Source organism: Gnatocerus cornutus, chromosome 9 (assembly GCF_029298725.1).
Source record: "Gnatocerus cornutus isolate USDA-ARS CGAHR chromosome 9, icGnaCorn1.1, whole genome shotgun sequence".
Taxonomy (NCBI): domain Eukaryota; kingdom Metazoa; phylum Arthropoda; class Insecta; order Coleoptera; family Tenebrionidae; genus Gnatocerus; species Gnatocerus cornutus.
Genome location: NC_142241.1, coordinates 11,123,430 through 11,143,870, shown reverse-complemented (window position 1 = coordinate 11,143,870; position 20,441 = coordinate 11,123,430). Strand labels below are relative to the sequence as shown.

General features: G+C 33.3%; 1 protein-coding gene across 2 annotated transcripts in view; it reads left to right on the top strand.

Moving 5' to 3' along the window:
* Positions 1 to 5,743: 5,743 nt before the first annotated feature.
* Positions 5,744 to 20,441, top strand: part of LOC148168791 (uncharacterized) — a 58,253-nt gene continuing 43,555 nt past the window's right edge. The window contains exon 1 of one of the 2 annotated variants that reach the window (XM_088045316.1): positions 5,744 to 5,831. The gene's annotated coding sequence lies outside the window, so the exon portion shown is untranslated. Of the gene's footprint in view, positions 5,832 to 16,331; positions 16,471 to 20,441 lie in introns of those variants that run through there. The other variant, XM_088045314.1, reaches the window with a different exon arrangement.

The window sequence follows — 20,441 nt, the reverse complement described above, 5'->3', positions numbered from 1 at the left end:
AGTTAATAAATAGCTTGAAAATAATAATTTCCCTAAATTTCATTTTTATAACACTAACATTTTCAGAGATACGAATTTTTTTATAAAATGTTGGATTTTTTTATTCCATTTCAAAAGATGAATTATTATTTTAATAATTTATTATTGCGCAAACTCCAATAGTAAGTGAATTAGAAAAACATAGCTTAGCAATAATAATTTCTTTTATCTCTTTGTTGGTTCATTTAGATAATTAAAACATTTCGAAATTACAACTAGAATTAGAGGTAAACTAAATTAGAGTCAAAATCAAAACTTATTAATTAAATAGTACCCGTTCGTTGTTTGGTTTAATTTAGATAATTGGAACTGTAACATATCATATACACTTTTAATATTCAATTAAAATCCATTAGATTACATATTTTTTAGACAGATGTTGTAAAGAATTAAATAATTTAAAGTAGGTTTTGTAGTCTGAGCCGCATAAAACCGACAACTACATTTATTATCGTCATTTTTACGACGACATTTTAGTGAACGTAATTTATAATTTCTGAATCTTCCAGAATGTTTGCCATTTTTATTCACTCCATTTTATTCTTTCATAAATATTTTTTTTATTACCGGTCCCTTGTTTAATGACAAAACTAAGTGCTCTCCACATTTACACATAAAGTACAACCCTTGTGAAAATTGATTTTATTTTATTATCGGTACTGCGTATGTTCACTTGGAATTTTTAGTGGATGGATAATACCATTAAATCCTCCTCTATTATTCATTCAGCGAGAGACCCGCTATTGAAGAGACAGTATACAGATGAATTTTTAATAAATCATTTTAACAAAGACAGTAATTTCACCTTTGCACAAACCACAGAAATGAAAAACAAGATAAAAATGAATTAAGAACGTAAAATCACGACTATGAGTTGTAATATCGCGACATGCAATGTTTGCATTGCGCTAAGCAACAATAAACGGTCACGTTTTTCCCTGGGTTTCCGCGGTAAAAAACAAATGTTCTACTCGTTTAGTCAGCGAATACACTTCATTCGTTTTTCGTCCCAAATCAATAGAAGTCGCTGCGAAAACCAACTTCCGATAGAGAATTGCAGCTGATCGGTACTTTTATTTTTTATTAGTCACTTTGCACCTGTCGATGTAGCCATATCGGGATAAAAACATGGTCTTACACTCGAGGAAAATTCTCCAGGGGGTTGAACCGCTACCGAAATGTTACAGTATGGCAACAAAGTGTGGCTTTGTGGTTTTCTCAGTTAGCCACGATGCTTTAATAAATGATTTAATTTGCTATAGTGAGAGAGAGGTCGTTTTGTTACATACTATACGTGACCGGCACGGAAATTCGCATCCTCCACTTGAACAAGAGAAAGAATCGCTCACATTTATATTACAAGTAAAAAACTCGTGTTTTTTTCAGGGGGAACCGCAACGAAATTTGAAAACAGCAGTCGTGGACTGAATACTAATTAATTAGAATAACATTTCTAATTAAAGTTAAAGCAGTCCTATAAAAGATCTCTCGTGATTGAATATTTCACCTGAACAAAACTTCGTTTCCTGGAAAGTTCTAAAATTGAATAAAACATAGTATGTTGGATTAATGTTAACTTTCCATGAAATTTTACGCTCTCGGCTAGTGTTTTTGAATAAAGTTACAACTTCTCCTTTTTTAACCTCCGGGATGAATACATAAATTAAGGAAGGTTTTGGCCTGCAACAAGTTTAATTTAATTAGAGTTGACATGGGACTGTCACACAGCTAATTAGCGAGGTGGTTAACAGACTTCCTTTTCTGTTGCAGGAATTAATGTCTTAACTTATACGGCAAACTTTGACACTCGATCCTTTGCACGAACCCTCGTACACTTCGGCTAAGTCTGCATGCATATGGAAATTGTGAAGCAATTCGACACTGAAGACGTTGTGGGAATTTCGTATTTGGCCAGGACACCGGAAAGGAGAAGTATTTTGGAACTTGCTATTAATAAACATGTTACAGCAAAGTTTTGTATAAAAAATAGTTTTGGTGTTTATGCCTTTTTTTTCAAGTCCAAAATTTTACTATTTTCTGATTTTTTAAATTTAATCTTCTTCCAATCCTTCAGTCTCTTCAAAATTAGATTCTTCTAATTCTTCAGTTCGATTCTTCGGAGTCTATTTTTAGATTTCTCAAATTTCTTAATTGTACAGATGGAAACAACACTAAATCAAAAAGATCTCTTCTCCGTTATTTCAGTTCTAGTCTCTATATTTTAATTTTTTATAGATAATTCCAAATTTCTTAAATGATTTACTTATAAATAAAAAATATCATTTTGCAGCGTGCTAATGACAACCAATTTTAGAGTTTTTCATTTTCAATCTGAACCAAAAAGTTCTAACATTTCTTACAAAAATTTGTAACTTAAGCAATTTTGGTGTTAAACAGATTAAATACTTGTGAGTGGCTTATTAACTCCACCAATTTGCCAAATTATGGGACCAAAAACACAATTTTTAGAAATTTTTGTTTTCGATTTGAACCAAAAATACCTAACATTTCTAACAAAAATTCGTAACTTAAATAATTTTGGTGTTATGGGCATTAAATTTGAACAGATTACTACTTTTAAGTCATTTATTGTCTCCACCAAGTTGCTAGACAAGAGACTCAAAAACACATATTTTTGAATTTTTTATTTTCGATTTGAGCCAAAAATTTCCAACATTTCTAACAAAAATTTGTAACTTAAGTAATTTTGGTGTTATGGGCATCAAATTTCCACAGATTACTGCCTTTCAATCAATTATTAACTCCACTAAATTGTTAGACTCTAGAGCCAAAAATACAATTTTTTCTTGCAATTCAGTCGTTAAATTTTGATAAAAATTAGTAGTGTTGTAGATTTCGAGCTCTTCTTTGCAAATCCAAACCAGAAAACGGCGAAAATCAGCGCGAAACTGTCGGTTAGCATCAAAATAAGCGGATTTCTCTAAGAATTTTGATGATTTCGTGCAGATTTCTGCTGTTATCTTGCAATTCAGCTGTTGAATCTTGTTAAAAATTGGTGGTTTTGTAGATTTAGAGCTCTTCTTTGTAAATTCAAGTCAGAAAACAGTGAGAATCTGCGAGAAATCGTCGTTTAGAATCAAAATAAGCGGATTTCTTTGAGAATTTTGATGATTTCGTGCAGATTTCTGCTGTTTTCTTGCAATTCAGTCGTTGAATCATGATCAAAATTTTTAATCTGAACCAAAAATATCCAATATTTAGCAATTTTGGTGTTGTCAGCATCAAATTTGCACAGATTACTACTTTTGAAGCAATTATTAACTCCATTAAACTGCTAGACTTCCAAGAGCCAAAAATTCAAATTTAAAAATTTTTAATTTTTAATCTGAACCAAAAGTATCCTACATTTCTAACAAAAATTCGTACCATAAATGATTTTGCTGTTATGGGCATCAAATTTGGACAGATTACTAGTTTTGGGTCATTTATTAACTCCACCAAATTGCTAAACAATAGAGCAAAAAACACAAATTTTGGAATTTTTTATTTTTGATTTGAACCAAAAATTCCCAACATTTCTTACGAAAATTTTTAACTTGAGCAATTTTAGTGTTGTCGGCATCAAATTTGCACAGATTACTACTTTTGAGTCAATTACTAACTGTACCAAATTGCTAGACTCTAGAGCCACAAAAACAAATTTAATTTTTTTTTATTTTCAATCTGAACCACAAGTATCTAACATTTCTAACAAAAATTCGTAACTTAAATGATTTTGGTGTTATGGGCATTAAATTTGGACAGATTACTACTTTTGAGTCATTTATTAACTCCACCAAATTGCTAAACAATAGAGCAAAAGACACAAATTTTAGAATTTTTTTAGTTTCGATTTGAACCAAAAATTTCCAACATTTTTTAGAAAAATTCGTAGCTTAAGTAATTTTAGTGTTATGGCCACCAAATTCGGACGCGTCACTACTTTTGAGTCAAGTATTGACTCCACCAAGTTGCTAGACAATAGAGCCAAAAATACAAATTGTGTAAATTGTTATTTTCGATTTAAATAAAAAATTCCCAACATTTGTACAAAAATTCGTAACTGGGGCAACGTGAATGTTCAATAGTCATCAAATTTGGACACATTATTATTTTTCAGTCGTTTATTAGCTCCACTAAATTACTAAAATATAGAGGCAAAAATACAAATTTCAGATTTTTTTTTCAATCTGAACCAAAAAACTTACAATGAACTGATAGTTTGCCATAAACGAAAAGCTTTCGCTCAGAAAAATTGTAGAAAATAACGAATCCTAGTACCAGTCATTAATTACAGCTTGTATAATTCTTTTTTTCCAAATTCCAACTTCCTTGAATAATTTACTTACACGGTCACACAATTTCCTGCCCATCGAAAATATTCTTTGTCGGCGTGCTGAAGACAAGAGAAAAATTCCTCGTGCTCTGCATAATTATGTAAACCACACAAATCTAATTATTTTCAGCATGTAACCCGTGAAAGCTTGCGCCTCCGCCATTATGTAACCACCTGACAGAATCGATGAAAATAAGCGGTTTCAATTGCTGCCAAATTTGCATAATAAAGAGCAAACTTATCGAATCCACTATTCCTAATCGATTATTTATTTATGGCAGACATGTTCAAATCTGATCTGGAATCCTGCACGCGACTTACAACTCCCAATATCAGATTATGAGGATTCTGCTAGCCCAGCAGGCCGGCGGCAGGATTTAATCGTTATTGACGGAATTTTTAGCCAAATCGTGCTTGGAATAAACCACAAAAAGTTCAAACTATTCGAATTAGCAACAAGTCCAAAATCCGTCACGCAATGCCAATCTCCACACATCGGAAACTTAATTTAAAATCGTGATTCGTTTTGTTATTTTGTAAATTGAAATATCCATAGAAAGAGGAGGAAAGGTCATGCATGACCTGTTCTGCCTGTTTTTCAATCCCTTATGAGGTTTTTTCTCGTTCACATTGCGGTTTAGAGGGTATTGGATGCTGGCAGTTACGTGGTTGGAAATATTTCCAGATATCGGAATTGCTTGGTTAAGAATAACGTTCAGAAAGTAAATATTGAGCTGTATTATACACGTTTGCAGGTCGTACACTGTTAATAATTTTGTGAGGTACTTTGGAATTGAATATGTCCGCTCATGAATAAAGAAATTCCTTTATTACAGCAGGAATATATGTGTGCTTTGATAACAGACAATGGCTCATATAAATTTTAGCTGCATCCTATCTTTATAGCAAACAGGAAAATTCCACAAGAGTCACTCCACTGTTAAATTAATGAAAATAATGCACTTCATTATCACCACAGTAATTTCTCAAAGCTCAGATGCATTTTCCATCCGACACAGATTGTGAAATATGTATGCGCCCAGGAGTTGTATTTTTCCTACATTTTAATAAATCACGAGTAGCTCGGAATAAACGTGATAAGGTGCAGAAAGAAGATCCTATCTTGTCTACAAAGCCGCGAGCTTTCGATCGTCTTCTTTAATTTTTAACGCGAAATTGAAATGCACGAGTTACTCGTAATGCGCATTAAGGGAATATTTCATCATTTCTCCCGCGGGCTCTCATTTTTTACTTCATGTTTATTCATATTCCTACAACCTGTCATTTGTCAAAAAAACACAATAATATTTTTCACGTTTTAGAACGGATGGGTCGGAAGTCGTCAAGATTTATTGACCCAGTTTGCGGCGTCAGTGGCGTTCCGACGCTAGTGTTAGTCAGTTGGTGCTGTTGTAGAGATGTCTTTGTGCGCGTTTACTCCACTTTCAGACAATTGGTGAGTTTTACTTTTGCCCTTTAAACAGTTAGATAATTACTCGGATTCAATTTTTGGCTCCGGACAAATTTGATCTTAGCTTGTATTCCGATTTCCCACGTGTAAAGACCGCACGTTTGGTGAACCAATTCAAAAAATGTAAATTGGGGAAACGTGTGACGTTCTGCTGAATTCTGCAAGCACAGAACTGAGCTTCTATTATGTCTCAAATACATGACAAAAGTTTAGGGGCTTCCCGACTTACCTGACTCGTTTTAATAAAATGAAAGACACAAATGTGTAATTTTTATAGGTGAAAATTGAGCTTTTGATCGGACGTAAAGCTCGGTAAATTAAAGATTAGAATGGGTCTCGACCTTACCTTTATAGGATTTTCGAAACTAGTTAATTTACTCCAACCGCTAGGCTATTAAAAGCCAGAAATTTTACATATAAGTAGAGATTACACCGTATAAATGTTCATTTTGTCGCACACAGCGTTGCAAATCGATACGTAAAACGAAGCATTCTTGAGTGATTTTGTTGGGTATTAAGAGTTGCGATTGGTGTTATTACAAGCAATTTAAATTGATTGAGGCCCAAAGTGTTTTCATTATTTTGATTTATAAAATATGTACAAAAATTTACACGTATTGAAGATAATATTCTCTGCAATAAACTCTTTAAAGACCACAAAGTAACTTCAACAGTGTTGCACTCATCACACTTTAACAGTTGATATAAAGAAGTGCCCACATCACACTTGAGATAAAACAGATAACCAGGGAGGTAATAACTGTTTATTTTTATCGGGGTTAGATAACAGCATCTTACGCTTGATGTAACACCAACGCAATTTCTTTTTGGGATCTACGTGTTCGTTTAATTTATAGATTTGACTTTTATTGATTTTTCGCCCACCTGAATTTATGTTATACACTTAACGATTGTTGACACTTTCGTGTAAAAGCAAGTTGCGTTGCAAGTGTTGAGTATAATAATATGAGATGCTTAAGCAATTGAAAAATATGTAATTAGGGAAATGTCAAGTAATTGTTCAGTTGCAAAAATTTAAATTAAACCAAATCAATAATATTAATAATATAAACTTTGGGGATGCATGAAAATGGCGAAATTACGCGAAATTAAAAAATAATATTTAATTTTTAATTTGCATTTTTATTCTGAACAAAAATACCCAATATTTCTTACAAAAATTCGTAACTTATGCAATTTTGGTGTTATAGGCATCACATTTGAACAAATTTCTATTTTTAAGTTGCTTATTGGCTACACTAAATTGCTAGACCATCGAGACAAAAATACAATTTTTAAAAATTTTTATTTTTTTATCTGAACCAAAAATTCCCAACGTTTTTATAAAATTCGTAACTTGAGCAATTTTAATGTTATAGTTATCAAATTTGAACAAATTAGTATTTTTAGGTCACTTATTGACTCCAACGAATAGCTAGTTTAGAGAGTCAAAACTACAAATGTTAGAATTTTTTATTTTTAATCCAAACCCAAAATTCATCAATCAAATATGACTTTTTAATAAAATTCGTTACTTAGGCAATTTTTACGTGATGCTGTTCAAATTTGAACAGTTAACCAACTATCTTTAAGTCGTTTATTGACTCCACCAAATTGTTAAATAATAAAGTCAAAAAAACAAATTTTGTAAATTTTCATTTTCAATCAGAACCAAAAATACGAAAGATATCTTACAGAAATTCATAGCTTGAAAAATTTTGGTGTTACGAGCATCAAATTTGAATAGATTACTACTTTTAAGACGCTTTTTAACTACACCAAATTGTTAGAACATAGAACCAAAAACACAAACTTTAGAAATTTTCAGTCGAAACCAAAAATACCAAACATTTCTTACAAAAATTCGTACCTTAAGCAATTTTAATGTTATGAGTATTAAAGTTTGACAGATTACTACTTTAGAGTCGCTAACTAATTGCACCAAATCGCTACATTGAAGAGCCAAAAACACAAATTTAAGAAATTTTCATTCTCAATCTGAATTTCTTATAAAATTCATAACTTAAGCAATTTTTGTGTTATGGGCATCAATTTTAGGAAAAATAACAAATTATTAACTCTACCCAATTGCCAGAATAAAGAGCTAAAATTACATTTTTTAAGAATTTTTATTTTCAACCCGAAACCAAAATACTCATTTTTTTTACTAAAATTCGTAATTTATTTAATTTCTGCATTATGGTCTTCAAATTTAAACATATTACTATTTTTGAGTCGTTTGTTAACTCCACCAATTTGGTACACTGTAGAGCTAAAAATGCAAATTTTAGAAATTTTAATTTTTAATCTAATTCAAAAATGATAAATATTGCAAACTAAAATTCGTAATTCTGTCAATTTTAGCGTTATGGCCATAAAATTTGTACAGATTATTGTTTTTGAGTCGCTTATTAACTGCACCAAATTGCTAGAATATAGAACCAGAAATGCAGATTATAGAAATTTTCATTCTTAATTTAAACCAAAACTAATCATAATTTCACGTTAAAATTCGCATTTCTATCAATTTTAATGTTACAGTCATCAAATTTGGACATATGTGTTACTATTTTTGAATCGTTTATTAACTCCATGAAACTGCTAGATGCTAGAGCTTAAAATCTAAAATTTTTGACAACTTGAAAATAAAAATTACATATTTTTCAGCGCATCCACCATTTTTGAAAAAAGCTGCAGTCGGTCTAAAGTTTGAGAAACTGTTTTGTTTTGCATTTCATTTCTAAAAACTCTTTTAGTTTCCAATTTGAATACAAAAAAAAAAACATGAAACGAAATTAATTGAATTCGATCCAAATTCCGATAGTTTTCATTCGTAATTTTTCTAATAAAATCACCACAAGCTACCCGTATTTGCTTATTTTCAAATTAAGAGTTATTTTTCATTTTTGGTCGCTTGAATAAAGGACAAACGACAAGCAAAACTCAATTAATGGACTTTTTATTTTGTTGATACAGTTCCACCACCGTCCATGCTCCCTCTTTAAGCGAATCAATAGGAGGTAACAAGATTTATACTAGTTTACTCTTCTCGATCAAACTTATTTTTCCACCCTCAAATACTTCTTTATGGAGTTAATTTTCAAGAGCAATACTTTCAAACTTTGAAGTGTTTTTCCTTCGTTTGTTTTCTCATTTGTTCTGGCCGCTGACGGTATAATTAGCATTTATAAGCTACCAGTGGTAGGTTTAAAATGTCAAGTAAAGTGGAACCTATCTTGTCACCAAATTTACTAACTTTATCCTCTGTGTCTCTATCTAACTGATCCTTTTGTGATGTGACGCTTTGATATCGGAGCAGCTCTCATCGTTTGCTTTGTAACTTGTTCACTACTCAACATTTCTAACTCAATGTTGGGGAATTGTAAACTACTATACAGAGAGGAATTCAATTTAATAATTATGATGACAAAATCCAGATTTATCCGCTTTGTGTGGAACTGCATTCGTGTCAGTTGCACCACTAATCAAATTTTTATCGAGAGAATAGGATCTGTACACTAATGCATATTTCGATATTTTCCTGGAGGCAAAACCATCGCGGGCTTAGCCATATCATAAACAACATCCGAGCGCCGCTAACTTCAATCATACGGTATCAGCTGTACCAACATCCACGTAATAAAAACCCAATAAAAACACCGGGCCACGTATGAAATATAGAATTGTTCTTCCGGAAAATAAAATTTCCGGAATACAATTTATTGCGTTCCTATATTGCTGTTTTCTCCTACCTCTAATGCGAAAAGTCACAAACGCTCCAATCCTAAGGGATTGTACATATTAAAACTTTTATGAAGCAAAATTTCTGAATAAATTGCTGCGAAATCAAAACTTTAGCAATATATAATCCAAAGCTAGCAATCTCTGACGTGGTTTATTCTGCGCTAAAGCTTTCCGTGTCACAGCTTTGTCCAGGGTCGGGTTCAGACAGGAGAAATCGTGTTGGGTCGAAGGGTCACAATAAAGTATGTCAGTCTCCTGAAGTGAAATATTTTCCCACAACCAAGGCGAGGGAATTATGCAAAACATCACAGTACACATTATGATCACACAAAAGGGATGAAAGTACATGCAAATGGGCTAATTCACACCATGTAATGTGTTCTAATTTTTCGTAGCAGAAAAATTGAAAATTATCCCGGCGCATCCGCCATTCTTGGAATAAATTACGATGCCTTGTCTATGCAACGAGCGAAATTTACTGTTATTGGATTTTATGACAAGGCGCGTATTAATGCCATGGAAAATTTAGCAGTAGTCCGTTCGTGACGGCCGCATAAAAGCTCATTCATATTTAATAAATTGCAAGTACAGTTGATTCAAATGCAAATTGGACGCCGCTCTCCGCTTTAATTTGCGCTAGGTCTGAGGTCCAGCCAAAGCGAGTGCTGCAAAGAGTTCCGCTCTACTTTGCTCCTATTTTCTAAAAGTCGTGTACGACTTGCTCCTCTATATTATAGCGACACTTTTGGGGTTTGCGGAACAAGTTGAGTTAACTTGTTGCATTACAACTTTGACAGAAGACTGCTCTTTCATCTCGACTCGTTTCTACGAAAGACCTCGTTGACGTCATCACAATAGGACCCGGAAGCTCGTTTAACTACTTTAAACTTTCGGATTTACATTGGAGATGTTGTTTGCTCAATTTTCCACTTTCTGTAAGGACGTGTGAATCCCCCAAGGACCTAGACAGATTTGAAAGTGCGATACAAGAAGCTGTGACTAGTGGGAGTTTGATCTTGTTCCGGCTTTTATCATTGGATTTTTTACGTAGTTTGAAAGTCAATTTTAACTTTTTTCCATAAACATTTTCTCTTTTTGCCACGTGGTGAGGCAAAAAGCTAATGGATTTTGGAGTTTTGCATATTTAGCGCAATAGATCGCCCTTTGTAATCATAACGGTGAAAATTGAATCGATGGCGCTTTTGAAAGTGTCCAGCGGCTAACTAATGAAATTGTTCGCTTCAAATGTTTAAAATTACTAACAGTGAAATTCGAGCGGGACGTTATAAAATCTTAATTTAGTCCTTAATTTAAAAATAATAACTTGCTGGAGGTATTCTATTTCCGCTTATTATTTTCTCGAAACCCTTCTGTCTGCTGTTATTAAATCCGCCACGAAACCCTCCTGACATTTATACCGTTCTTCGTTAATAATTATAGTAGCGAAAATTCTCAGATTACGACTCCTTTCTACAAACATTTTTGAGTCGAATTCTTGCGATTAATCAGAATTCCAAACTACACAACTACAACTCATAACCGACAATAAAACCGGAAATTGGAGCGTCGTAGGCAATCGGAGAAAACTGGGATTAAAGAGATTTTAGTCTTAATTAGCTGTTTCGAATTTAATTACACGTTAAATTAATATTTCTTTATAGATATCTCCAGCTCGTCCTCTAGACAGGATGCAATTTCGCCTAAAGCAAGACTTTGTTTGATTAACCGGTTTAAATTGCTATTTATCTTGATTAGAGAGTCAGGTTCGAATGTGACCCTTGGAAATTGTGTTATCTTGTTTGTTTTTCCAATTTTCTTACACTATTGATTGCTGTTAGCATTGAATCTGGTTCGTGCCAATGGGCGATTTTTTTTTTGTTTTATTCGGACCATCCAGCCACAAAACTAATATTATCTTAAAATTCTGTGCCACGCCCGACTTAATAAATTAATACAGTTTTTTATCGAGTCTAATTATTTCATTAAAATTTTAGGTTCATCCGCGCATAAAAACAAACCGTTCATTAAACGTTTCGCTGAGGACGCTCTAAAAGCTGTTTTTTGCTACTACAATTCTGAATTTGATAGAATAAATGCGCTTACTTTTTCATTTTTCAGAAATTTTTATTTTCAATTTGAACCAAAAATGTCCAACATATAATAATTAAATTCGTAATTCTGTTAATTTTAATGTTTTAACCATCAAATTTGCACAGATTACTGTTTTTAAGTCGCTTATATACTCCAATAAATTGCTAAAGTACAGAGCCAAAAATGCACATTTTAGAAATTTTTATTTTTAATCTAACCCAAAAATGACCTTAATTTTATGTAAAAATTTGCAATTCTGTCAATTTTAGTGTTATAGACATCAAATTTGAACAGATTACTATTATTGAGTTGTTTATTAATTCCACCAAATTGCTATAATATAGAGCTAAAAATGCAAATTTTAGAAATTTTTATTTTCAATTTTCATCAATAATTCCCATAGTTTGATGATAAAATTTGCAAGTTGGTCAATTTTAGTGTTACAGACATAAAATATGGACAGATTACTATCTTTGAATCGTTTATTGACTCAACCAAATTGCTAAAGTATAGAGCCAAAAATGCAAATTTTAGAAATGTTCATGTTTTATTTAACCCAAAAATGACCCAAATTGAAAATCAAAATTCGTAATTATGTATTATTTTAGCGTTATAGCCATAAAATTGTAGCCACCAAATTGCTAAAATATAGAGCCAAAAATGCAAATTTTAGAGATTTTTATCTTTAATTTAAACCAAAAACTGCCATAATTTCATGTTAAAATTTGCAATTTTGTCAACTTCAGTGTTAAAGACATCAAACAGACATTTAAACAGTTAACTATTTTTAAGTCTAGCAATTTGCTAGAGTATTTAGCCAAAAATGCAAATTTTAGAAATTTTCATTTTTTATCTAACCCAAAAATGACCAATATTTCAAACTTAAATTCGTAATTATGTCAATTTTAGCGTTATGGCCATCAAATTTTCACAAATTACTGTCATTCAGTCGCTCATTAACTCTACCAAATTGCTATAATATAGAGTCAAAAATGCAACTTTTAAAAATTTTCAACTTTAATTTAAACCCAAAATTCCTATAATCTAATTTCAGGTTCATCCGCGCATAAAAACAAACCGCTCTAAAAGCTCTTTTTTACAATTACAAGAATTCTAAATTTGATAGAACAAGTAGTAAGTGCGCTTACTTTTCCACCTGGATCTCATTAGCAGCAACAAAACGTCTTTGTGCTCCCTTTAATTGAAAATTGTGATTACCGCTATTAAGCGCAGTTCTAAAAATTTCCAGTCTTATAGCTTTACAATTTTTAACGGTAGCAAAGCTTTGCTATTATTGCGTGAAATTGGGTTATTTTGGCAATAATAAACGGTTACTAAAGCATAATGCGAAAGTAATCTAATAAATCTTCAAGCATGGCAAGGAAGTAATATCATTTCAAATTTAAACTTATAAGGCTCTTAATTTGCATGGAGTTTTCGGGAAACATTGACAGAAACATATACTGCTTAATATTAGAACGGCTTTGTTGTGATGAGAAACTTAATCGGTCTAATTTTATGTGTGTTTAAAGGGAGTAAAATGGAGATATTCTACCACTGACAAGTTTTATAAGTTTTTTTTCAATACTTGCTTCCAAACTGTGAAATTAAATTTCTCTCCCACAAGTAGATAAAAAAAAGCGTACTTTGAGTTGCCTATATTGAGAAAAATTGCTACAAGCGAGTCATCTGTCTGAAAGTTTATTTAAAATAATATATGACTCATGCAGAGCTCACACAAACCCAACCTAAATCACAACAAATCAAACAATCAATACATTATCAATGGCTATATTTATGACCAACGCAAAACACGTTATCGCGGCAACCCCACAGCAATTCCCTGGAAATTGTATGCAGCTGCACAAAATAATTACCCCCGAAAGCACGCGAGAACTTCACGAACCCTTAAAACCGTTCAAAACGCTTTAGAAAATCGACTCTTCTCGATTTACTCAAAGAAACGAACTTGTTGCATTTATTTGCCGAAGGAAATGTTCGTCGACGAAATCGCAATTTTACTACCGCCTATTTGTCGCAAATCGATCGTCCGAGCTGCTCTCTTGGAAAAAATATTTTCACTTCAACATCCATTCTTTACAAACATTTATCACTCTTTGTTATGATGGTTCGTCACGTGCTGATAATCCTGAAGCTTGCGAACTATCGTTGTTGTGCGATTTTCTAATGAAAGGAAAGCAAATTAGTAAGAATCGAATGGAGTCACAAAGATTGGGATTAATTGAGTCGAACAAAGTCGGGGGGAACATTAAACTTGATTCCGGCAGTTAAGGAAATCGTTCATTGTACCTTAGCGTTCAAAATAGATCATTTGTTTTATTTTATTAGCCGTTTTCATTAACTTGGAATTCATGGTGGATGAAGTTGGACGAATTTATGGGGAGTGATCAGTTTATCTAAATGGGAAAGAGTGGAAAATATGTAAATATGTTTCTTTAAAACCTTTGAAACCGTCAATACATTTTTTTCCATTCAGAGCCTCTTAATCCCGCGGACTCTTTGAATACCGGAAAATATTTGTATTTTAGGTTCCCCGGACTTCTGATGGATTTTTCAAACTGACTATTCTTAGATTCTTTGTTTCTTAAATTTCCAGATTTATCAGATGTGTCGTATTCGTTTTTTAGTTATATTTAGTTGCATTTCAAATATTTTGCATAATTGAGTTCGACTGTTTTGTTTTATTCCAAAATTTTGCCATTTTGATTGAGCTAGATAACAAAGCAATTTACTGCGCTTGTTAGTGCATGCTTTTATGTTTATTCCAGCGTGTATTGCTCTAATAGGAATTTTTTATACTGTTTATTTTCGAATTATTGCAAAAAACATTCAATTTATATTTTCATTTAATTGACATTATTTAATAGTTGTCGTTTAGTCTTGAAACTTGCAATTTATAAATAAACAAATAACAATGTTGCTCCACCACTAAATTAATTAATCTAATAAAATTCCAAATTTTGGAACAGCGTAGAATTTTTGAAAATTACCTCGAAGCTTGTAGAGCACGCATGCTGCGTTGGGTCGGTGGATTTAGTTTATGACTCGGAAATTACAATTATTGACAAATCGGCCTAACTTGTGGAACCTGTGCAACAGTTTACAGTATTTCAAACTTGGAAGCAATTAATTCCTTTGTGGTCGGATCATTCAGTCATCTCATTTTCAAAATCGATGGTAAGTTTGAGCTAATTTCATATTCATTTTAGAGCTTGTTCCGTTGCTGTCAAATGCAATTAGTGAGGATAATGCAACGATTTGACTTCTATTTATGTTCGATGTTCCGTGCATTAGTGGATGTTGCATAAAATCTTGTGCAGGATGTGAGGCCAGGAACGTTTGAAGTTTTTTTTTATACTCAAAGCAGTGACTTTTGAGGATCACAGCTGATGCATTTTGTATAAATATTAGCATACTTTAGGTATGGAAATTGCGAACTTGTAGAACTGTTTGCTTTTGCAGCTTCGGCTGTAAGACAATGGATGTGATGAATGTGGATCTCTACTCAGAAAATTTAAACATTATTCATGTTTAGATGGGAATTTTCCACGTCACATCATTGAACACCAATAGAAATGATCGGCCGAATTATAATATTTAGAAATTTTACATAATTACACTAAATTAGCTTAGAGGCGCCGAAGATGTTTCATATTATCCATATTCAATTACTCCAGAGATTTCACCATGCATCAATACACTGCTTAATTATAATTTGGCACATCCTTTCGCTATTTAACTTCGGAAGAACTTTGCACAAAGAATACCGTCAATAAAATATTAATGAAGCCAATTTGAATATCAAATAACAATTCAGTTTTAGAGCTCGAACCTAAAAAAATCTGTGTGCATATTTACCCTCATCTGAATGTTTACATTGTTGTTTAGCTAAAAACATTTTTGTTGTTTTAGCATAAAAATGTTATCAAATTTTAATCAGCGAATTATTTTCGCGAAACGATTTATTTTCGTTATTCGAATATTTTTGCACCACACTAAGGCGAATGTAGATAAAAAGAAATGAAGAGTCATAGCTTTGGGAATATTCGAATTTCACATAAAGAAAGAATCTTCTACATGTTTCGAACTTAAATCGTAAAGGAAATCTAATATTTCATTGCTTTGCAAAGATGGGAAGCCACTCAAAATCCAGGCGAAATTTTCACGTTCTGAGGTTGTAATGAATTCATAGAAAAAAAAGCGAGATAATAAGTTTCTTGTTTCGTGAAAACCGCCGAGAATATCAAATTAATGAAAAATATTGTGGGCTTTTCGCAGTGTCAAGGTTGACAAATTTATCCACGTAGGAACTTATTTCAACCTCAGTAAAAGAAAATTGCTCTTTTTTAATGACTTTACCTCCCTGGAGATGATTCCTATCCCGTTTGATTCTCGCGATCATTGACCTCCCTCCAAAATCCCACCCTTCCGAATTTAAAACTCATAGCCTCTCGTCTAAGCATCTCTTCCATAATTTACCATGTACTGTTATGACGTCCGCCGCATCCACACGTCCACAGGTTGCTCCAAATAACGCCCGTCGCTTCCCTCCTTTAGCGTGGGAGTACGCCTATGGCGCACGTCTAGTCCAAAAGCTCACAGGTGAGTCTGAATTCTGGTATTGACCCAGCCGCATTTGCAAGCGTCTCCGCACCCGGATCGGGCGCTACCGTCGCTCGACGTCGTCTGGCGTCGAGCTTCAGTTAGCGCCTGCCGTGAGTGGAGACATGTCTTTGTTTCAGTGTGCTGCTGATACGGAACTTAATTGGTAAGTCGATAAAAGAGCTGTTTTCTAAACGTCTTGACATGATGTGGGAGGTTTTCCTTTTTTTTGCGGATTTCTAACTGTTGCGCCAACTTGGCGGCGGGAGTTCGAGTTCGAGCGCTTTCCCGCGAAAAAGAGCCGTGATGACGCGGAAATGAATTTCACTGACGCTGGAAGCGCTTTTCGCGGAAGTAGGAAGCAATGGATATAATAACTAGGATATTGAAAGACAGACGGATTGGAAGAGAAGCGGTGCAGGTAATGGGAGAAGTGGCATAAAAAATTGGAGTTAAAAATTGCGCGCAAAGAAAACGATGGGAAATTGCGAGCGCTCTTGAATGATCGAAAGAAATCTATACATCTATGTATTGATTTGAAAAGTTCTGCGTCATGACAATTAAAATGTTGCAGGTTTGACCTCTATGATGGTCTATAAAAGGAATAAATGATCCGCTCCAATAGGTAAACTGATTCCAACTTGAAACATTTTTAAGTCGTAAATTGTTTGACCAAAAAGCAGTTATCATCAAAATTAATCCAATTACAAAAAAGGGTCGTTACTAAAGAATTGCAGATAGTTGATCGGATCTAAAAATGAGCTAACAAAAGCACGCAAGAATTTTAGTATTAATTGCAAGTAATTTATTATTGTGGCTTGAAGTTTTCTTAGAAAATTATTTTTGGACGCGATTTTTTCTTATTTTGTACATTGCGTGCAAATAATGACAGACAACAATTTTTATTAACAAAAAATTAACCACTGGCTTCATTTATGAGCAAACTCACATTTGAACTTTTATTGTTGGTATGAGTTTGGGAAAATTTCAGATTCGACTTTAGATCTCTAAAATACCTCATTTTCCAAAATCTAAAACTCTGCTTTTGAATCCTTCAGATCCATTAGATTTTTTTCAATTACTTCTATTACTTATTGAATTACTTGAATTGCTCGGACGAGATTAGATAGGCTTTCTTATCTTCAAAATAATTAAATTCTGTTTTAACCGCTCAGAATACAAAAATCTGAATTTTAATTTTCCCATTTTCTTATTTCTGAGTACAATTAGCTTTCGACAAATTTAACTAAAGAGTCAAACATTTTCAAACGTGGGTCCGTTTTTAAATGAAACTCATTTTCTTTCAATTGGCCCACAGATTAAGAAAAGCTTGTTCTTAGACGCAAAATCCGCTCCTCAATGTCGATGATGAATTAAGCGTTTGAAGCGCCATTACCGCCCTAATAAGACAAGATTATAACCTGAAAATCAGGTCAAATGTTAAGCTCTTCATTACCTTCCATCTCACCGAAAATTTGTTGAAACGCCAAAAACCGTAACCGAACTACTGAGCTTCAAACAGGAATTTGACCCGGCGCATCCACCATTTTCGCCGCCTGAGAAAATTTACATACAACAGTCTCGTCGACATCTCAAATGTATTCTATTTTTAAATTGTGTCTCGTAAATACATGGAATCTTACTTTCTACTCGAATACATTTAACACGAAAATGTAAAGGTGAAACTTAACATAAATACAAAGTTTCGTATTGTGATTGACGTCAAAGGCATAAAAGTCTAGGGTAAGTTTTCGTTTATTTCTTTTTATGGCTGAATTGAATATTCGAAGCGCGGAAATTTAGGAAGTTTGTAAGTTGTTCGTCTATTTCCATCGCTATTTGAGTTCGAAAAAGTTAAAGTGAAACTGTTACCCAATAAAGTTTGTTTACTGGAACGAGTATTAATTATGCATATTACGGACAACCAAATTACGCTCTTGTTAGCTTGATGTATAGATAGTTTTGCTTTAAAATTCACCACAAGATAAAAATAAGAATAACAAACTTCATGCTAGAGAAAATTAGATTTTTCCAGCAAGATCTCGGCTGCTCCGACATGCCATTATTACCCATTCGCCGAAAATTTTAATACAGCTGCCTGAATCATCAAATGTCGCCCCCATTTATTTCATGAATAATTTTAAAGTCGGTGGTATAATCCGTGCGATTTGGGGATTATTCAGTTTTCTCTAACGCTTTCCCCAGAAAATAGTTCGCTGATTATAACCCAGTAACTGCAAAATAGGTAGTAAAGTATTAACTGGGTAGTTTAAAATTCTATTTATAGAAAGTTCCGCTATTAAAACTCTGAAAGTTTGCAACGCGGTGTTGTGATTAGGGATTTTCGAAATTCAGCCGACTCGTAAATCCCTTGTCAAACGTGTCATCCCCCAGCATCATACATTATCTATTTTTCTTTTGAAAAATATATTTCCGACGCCTTGTTACCAAAATGAAAAATGAGTCTCCAATAAGCAAACATTTTTTTCCAGCTTTCCAGATTCGGCTTAGGCTTCTGGTAATTTACGATCGATTTTCTGTCATAGTTAAAAGACAAAGAGCTTATAGAAATTCGTAATGTGGTTGATAATCCATCAAAAGTGAAAAGGGTTGCTGGTTGTATAAGACTAAATTAACTAGGAACCTTTGGGGCATGTTTTGTTACGTCAAAATTTGTCTGGGTTACGTAATATTAATTGATTTGATTGTGTGGATGCTACGTTGTGGTAAATCTGGTAATTCCTATTTTATCAGTCGGGAGAGCCTGTTGATTCGTGGACATTATTAGGAATTAATCGCAGCGAACATAATCACATGTCCATGTAGAATTACTTGTTCTCTGAGCGGTCGTAAATTCAGTCAGTTTGAATATCAATCGATTGAGTATTGATAGAACAAACACAATTTTCCATTCCAACGATTATCTTATTTGCGCTTACAAAAAATAGACACGCAAGAATTAAACCACAAACCGCCCTAACTGTTCAGTGTTTTCTTTTCAGCTCGCTGAAATGAGCTTTTATTATAAAAATACTCCGTTCGTGATAAGAGAATTTTCATAATGCCGTGCACATTTAGCGCTTTTTGTAAAGCTGAACTTTCATTTATTTTTACAACTCAGGTGCATTTACATTTTGTTGTGGGGAGGAAATTTCCTTTTTCTCGTATCATTTCTGAAATTCCAGTTAGTGGACGGGATTGTATGATTCAACGTGTTGAGAGTCATTTTACCATGTTTTTCCCTCAAGCAACAAAAACATGTCAAGTTTGTCTTTGTAATGAGAAAGCGTCTTATTATGTACGGCTCTTATTTATGAAGACGGTTTTGCAAAGAAAAGAGATTAAAGAGTTGGGAGTTTGTGACGCGTTAAACTTGAGCACTTTTTTATTCTAAAGCAGATATCACGTTTCTGAGGTGCATTTGTGCTGTTTACTACGAAATAAATGTGGTAATATGAACTGAATACGGAAGACAAACAAATGCGGCATTTGCCGAATTCAGACCTTCTGTGTTTCGTAATAAATTATCTTACTAGAAGCAGGTTAAACGTGGATTAAACAAACATTTTCCTAGCGTGGGGCGAGCTATACAATTTAAATAAACATCATTAATTTGTTGCATGTTTACTCAAGTTTCTAGTAATTTATAACTACAATAATATCAGAATAATACAAATGCAACAAGAGTGTGAACATTTTTATGCGTATTCAAACAAAGTTTACACCAGTTTAATTCTGTTTGAAGTGTTTCGATATGTGGAACTAATTGTCGCAGCGTCCATTAAGCGCAGTCCGGAATTTCAGCCATTTTGGTTTGATGTGGATAAATGTGCGACTCTGTGACACATTTTTGGGAGGAATGAAAAGGTAGAAAATTCCTGGAAAATCTGGAGAAGTCACGAAGGAAAGTTAAATTTTTGGAGTTCAAAAGAGCCTTGAAATAAATGAAGAATCTGAAGAACCTAAAGAATCTAGAGAATCGAATGTAATCCGAAGGGTCTGAAGATTGTTCCAATATAATATGACCTATAATATTGTCCCATTTTTGCCGGATATCCGTTATTTACGACTATGTAAACCCGCCTCGATCTGTATGTGACAGCTTTTGAAAAATTCATTCCGGTAAATCCAGCGAAT